Raw genomic sequence first — 6001 nt, forward strand, 5'->3', positions numbered from 1 at the left:
AGGTGAGTGGAGGCATGTATATTTCTTGAATTTTGGCCCGTATTCGGGTGGTAGATTGGTTTGTCGGGAGGTGGGAGGGAAGTTTCTGGGTGAAGTAAAGAGAGCGTGATGAAGGAAGGAATGAGAGCGGCTCGATTAAACTAGATCTAAGGGTCCAAATTTATTCTCACATAAAAAAGCATTCTCATATAAGATAGGTGTTCTCACAAGAGCCTTTCTCTCTCTCTCTCTCTCTCTCTCTATATATATATATATATATATATATATATAGGAATGGGATCTTGTGAAAACCACTAGTCAATCTGAAAACTGAAAACAAGCAACCTCAACGGTTAGATCATCCATAATATAATCTGACGGACGATATTCACGGATGAGTTTTGAGCCAAAAAATCAAGCGTGCTTTCTTTCTCTTCCTCTTTCTTCTCCTCTTTCTCTCTCCTTCGTTTATTCTGAAACTCAAACTTTCTCTCTCCTTCGTTTGCTTTCTCTCTCTTCCTCTCCTCACCGGCAATTTTCTCTAACCTCATCTCAACTTCCATAGCAGACCTCTCTCTCTTACTCTCGAATCCGCCATTTTCGCTCTCCAAGTTAATGGCTTCGACCTCAGTCAACAATGGCGTCGGCCGCCATGGATTCTTCGTCACTTCTTCTGGGTTTGAGAGTAAAAGTTAGACACAGAAGGAGGACATATTAATCTACATTTATATGAATTGGAAAGAGCTCCAAACTGAATCTTCTGTGGTGGATGCTCTCAAGGAGACTCATTTCATAAGAAACGCTGATGAATTTTCTTTGGAGCTGTCGAAATCACATGATCTATTTGATCCAAATGATGATTTATTAACCTCTGTATTTTCTGGTGAGCGAAAGAGATTTCCTGGGGAACGGTTCACATTCTGAGAAAGTTAGGTCTTCGATCATCCTCAGAAGCAGATGTGATGCTTGAATGTGCCAAAAGAGTTGAATAATATTAAATTTCTCTGTTTTCTGGTTTGAGAGTTATGTGATTTGATGAGTAATTGTTAATTTTATGATAATTTTGAGCTCATTTTGTTCATCATTTTCAGATCTTCAACTGAATTTTTAATCTAGTAATTTTCGATCGAAATTGCGAAGAGATCTTCATTTTTCGTTCAATTTTGGACTATTCTTATGAATTTTTATTGGATTGCTCAATTTTGGATTCATATTAGATGCTTTTTTTAGGCTATTAACATTCATTCTTCTTGATTTTTCTTTTATTCTTGTTAAATGTTATTTACTTTTCAATAGCTCGAATATTGAAAATAAAGCATACTCTTCTAATCTTCTAATTGTAATTGTCAAATTACGTGATTGTTGTCGGTGATTTGATTTTTGACTTGTGAATTTTTGGTGGATTTTGGTGTAGATTTGTTGAAAACTTAAAAGTTACCCTATTTCAAGTTTTTATTAGTTTCCAAAGTATTGTTATTAGTTGCTGTTTTAAAGCTATTTGTTACCCCCTCTCACTAACATATTTTTGGCGAAATTCATACAAAGTATTGTTATTAGTTGCCAAAGTATTGTGATTAGTTGTTGTTTTAAAGCTATTTGTTACCCCCCTCTCACTAACATATATTTCAAGGTAAAAAGTTACCTTAAAAGTGGTAATAGTTACTCTTATAATAAATAAAGTTACCCTTGAAATATATAGAACTATCCTTAATATAATAAAGTTACCCCAAAACTGACAAAAGTTACCCTAAAAGTGTTAAAAGTTACCCTAAAGGGGTTAAAAGTTACTTTGTTTTCAGTTTTCAGCCTAAGAGTGGTTTTTAGCGGATCCTTACCCTATACATATATATATATATATATATATATATATATATATATATATATATATACATATATAATATCATTTTTCATTGCAAATTATATTTTTTTATACAAATATAGAAAATTTTACATTAGTGTCACTTATGGACTAAACTTGTAGTACTCTTCAGCCAACTATTAATAGGGTCTAAGTTCCTAATGCATACAATATGTATGCATTGCAGCTGAATATGTGACTCTTCATCATCAAATAAATTGTCAAAGAAAGAATCGTTACACCAAAATAAAAATTGGTTGTTCATAATTATTTCATTCAATGAACACTTCTGTACTCATTGTTCACAAATTAAAATTCATAACTAGAGTTCAGTTCTGACAGAATTAATGTTTTATCTATTTATCATTTAAGGTAGTTAAAATGAGTAGCTACATTATTACTTTCAGCTACTTATCACTTTCAATTGTCCTCTTTTTAGGTTTCCACTAACTTATTAATTTAAGTTTTGTTTAAGCTCATTAATAGGTTGTTACCACGAGATGAGCTAATACAGAGCCAATGTAGAACCAAATAACTATTTATATAATTATATATGTACATATATACACACACATTGAACTAAGTTGTAATATAAGCTATAGTAATAGGATGTTGAACCTATTTCTTGGCAGTGGCCACAACAAAAATGAGTCACATTAGGAGCGAGAGCACATCTAGGTGAAGCAGCACATGTAAGAGAGAACAATAGCAGATTTGTTTTAAGAAGCAGTGTACTATGCAGCAACTTAAAAGTTCAAGGATCCCGAGTGTCAGGTCAGATGTCAAAAATCATTAACTAACTATATTCACCAACTTTTATCATGAAGCAAGCAATGGCCAAAAATAATTGAACAAAATCAACACTATGACCCCAAAGGGAGCTACAATGCCCATACTAATTCCTCGAACAATCATCTTCAACTAAGGGGAAAAGGGGTAAAGAAGGTTCATCCTCGAACAATCAACTTATATCGAAAAAAAGCAGTTTAAAAAAAAAGAATAAAACATACCTTTTCTCATACATACATTACGAGTCAATATGTAACACTTCTCTCCTCTTGGCTTCATATGTAGGATACCTCGAAAGATACATAAACCAATATATCATATATTAAGGATCAGCACACAACACACATAATCCAATAAAAATAGCTACATTGTTTTAGACCAAGTCAACAACACACAATCGTTGGAGGAGTAGAAAGTTTGAATCTTCATATAATTTCTTTTGGTTTGCAAAGTTCACGCATTAATATCTTACATTCTATGATCTAAATCAAAGCAATCAATCCCAGTCCATATAGAATCTTAATATCCATAAATATATATTATAGTTATAATAAAATCGAAAGTGTTAGAATCTTTGTGATCCTACGACAGGGAGCTATAATAGTAGAAGTACAAGAGAAGAATGATTTAACAAACTCGGTAATCTTACAGATATTGTGGCATATGTTGGTCCAGACCCATCAATGTAAAGAATACCTCGTTCAGAAGCCTGATCTAACCTACAAAAGAACAAAATTTATGGATAAGCATATAACATTTACCTATATAAGAGAGAAAAGGCTGATATAGAAAATCAGCATATTTGGAAAGCAGGGGAGACTTTATACGTTCTAAGAGATATCATTTGTTAGGCATGCTTAGTTTGGCATTAGTCTCGAAGTAGCAGGTTCAAGGACTTCAGGGGTTTTATGGACACTGAATCGATTACTAGAATGTAGCCTTAAAAGTAGACGCTAGACATGAAGTTGTCTCCATGCAAACATTCTTTGCAGGTGAGATGATCGAAGCAGACAAGGAGTGTCAAGGACTAAGCAATTGCAATGCAATGATAAGAAAATGATGGTTGGTCATTTTATTATAGATGAAGACTATGAATTCAAGTAGGATAAAAGCCAGAAAGTCACTATGAGAACGAAACATAAGATGACCATCTATCGAGTTCAAAAATCCTTCTAAACAAAAAAATCAACACACTACGCATATAGTAATGGCTGAATAAAACACGACAAAGAATAACCTAGTGAAACCAGGTATGGGCAGTTGTATGCCTCTCGTTACAAAGACCCTTCACCAATCACAACATGTCTCTGAAGGATTCCGAAACTCCCAACTGAACTCCTATATCTGAAAGCACATACCTTAAATGCTCAGCCACAATGTCCTCCGGCGATAAGTGAACACCCTTACTACGAACAAAAGAAATTCAGTTTTAGTAACAAACATGTCACCATCAAATTAAAAAATTAGAGAATCATAAGTACTCAAAAGTCAAAAGTAATTCCTTATAAGTATACGCTCTAGCCTCTAGGTGACAATATCACCATAGCTATCCTTCTACCAATACCATTGCTAAAGCATGAATCGACTACTTAGGTGAATTTACTAAGCGTAGATCTTTTTATACTAATGTTGAAGTGTAAATGAGCACCAAGAGATTATTGTCCCATACACAATTAAATGATTAAATGACTGAATGATTGATCCTAACGTATGTAACAACATAAAAAAGTGATGAAGGAATGAAGCCTAAATATAAGAGTGTAAAGGAACAAGGTGAAGAAGAGATATGAACCCCAAGAGTATTCTGAGCAGTAATAGCACTGATGAGAGTAGAGCAATAAACCCGCAAGAGAAGCACATGACTTGATGTTTGCTTGTATTCCAGGACCTGCTCCAGAATCCGAACCCTCCACGGTTAATAAGCACTATATTGTGGAGCGGAGGGAGTGGTAGTTTGAACTTTGAGGTCGTTGAAAAGGTAAATTTGAATTCTGACTACTGCATAGTTTTCATATGAATTCGAACAATCTAAAGTATTTATATAATTTAGTTACTAGTCATGAGTGCAATTAGTAGCTAATAACATACTAACGCACTATATCGACATCAAACACAGCACCAACAAAGTAGCTATCACCCCAAGAAAAAAAAGCACAGTCTGCAAACCAGTAGAAGTTTTATTAATTACATAGTAGTGTTTAAATATATTAGGTCTTGGGTATGATATGTTAAGGATGAACAACCAATATTGCCTAAGGTAACATCTTCAATTTTTTGCTGGCCACCTACATTGCCAATATTGCCACCAATGGAACCAATATCAACACCACCGAATTTGGCCATGCCCATATCCATCATTGAAACCCTTTCTCTCTCTCCATCCCAAATATTTCAAGTGTAGAAATATGCCTTGAATCATTGTGCATCGAAGGTGTTCGAAGAAATGCGTCAAAAGGGTGTTTCGGGGTACCGCCCGATCGGGCCCAAAACGCGCTAAAGAATAGGAGTGAAAGGAGTTCGCCCGATGCCATCGGGTTGGTTCGCCCGATCGGGCGAGTCACAGAACAACGACTCGGGCGACTTCGCCCGACCGGGCGCGCAACGAAGCTGGGGAAGGAAAGAATCACCGCCCGATCGGGCGGGTTCGCCTGACCCCATCGGGCGGCTACCCGGTAAATGCGTTTTCTGACGGGAATATAAATACACTATTTATATTCTAGGGTTTTAGACTACGAAATTCATTCTATTCTCTCTGTAATCTGGTTTTCCTCACATAATAAAAGATTCTCTCTCTCTCTGCCGTGGATGTAGCCAAATTGGTGAACCACGTAAATCTGTTGTCTGATTTTATTGTTTTTGCATTCGATATTTGTTTCTCTCTCACGTCCTTTATAACAAATTGGTATTAGAGCTTTGGTGATCGATCTGTGTGAGAAAGATGTCTGGGTGAATGTCAAAATCGATAAATTTACTGGGAGGAATAGTTTTAGTCTGTGGCAGATCAAGATGCGGGCTTTACTGAAGCAACAGGGGTTGTGGGCACCGTTGGCAAAGAAAGCAACGGATTCAGTTACCGCTGAGATGGCTGTTTTGGAGGAGAAGGCTCATTCAACGATTATGTTGTGTCTGGTAGATTTCATAATCACTGAAGTCGCGGAGGAGAATACATCATCTAGTCTGTGGTTGAAATTAGAGAGTTTGTACATGACAAAATCTCTAACCAACAAGTTGCTTTTGAAGCAACGTCTGTTCAGTCTGCGAATGCAGGAAGGTATGCCTCTTAGAGATCATCTAGATCAATTAAATACAATTTTAGTAGAATTGCGTAATATTGATGTGAAGGTGGAGGATGAGGATGCCGCTTTAATTCTGCTT

General features: G+C 35.8%; 1 long non-coding RNA gene across 1 annotated transcript; it reads right to left on the bottom strand.

The window, feature by feature from the left end:
- Positions 1-2925: 2925 nt before the first annotated feature.
- LOC125496959 (uncharacterized) lies at positions 2926-4024 on the bottom strand. The gene is made up of 2 exons (XR_007273422.2): positions 3864-4024; positions 2926-3345 (listed from the first exon to the last, which is right to left on the bottom strand). It is a non-coding gene; the product is annotated as an uncharacterized LOC125496959 (long non-coding RNA).
- Between the last annotated feature and the right edge of the window lie 1977 nt (positions 4025-6001).

Source organism: Beta vulgaris, chromosome 4 (genome assembly GCF_026745355.1).
Source record: "Beta vulgaris subsp. vulgaris cultivar EL10 chromosome 4, EL10.2, whole genome shotgun sequence".
Taxonomy (NCBI): domain Eukaryota; kingdom Viridiplantae; phylum Streptophyta; class Magnoliopsida; order Caryophyllales; family Amaranthaceae; genus Beta; species Beta vulgaris.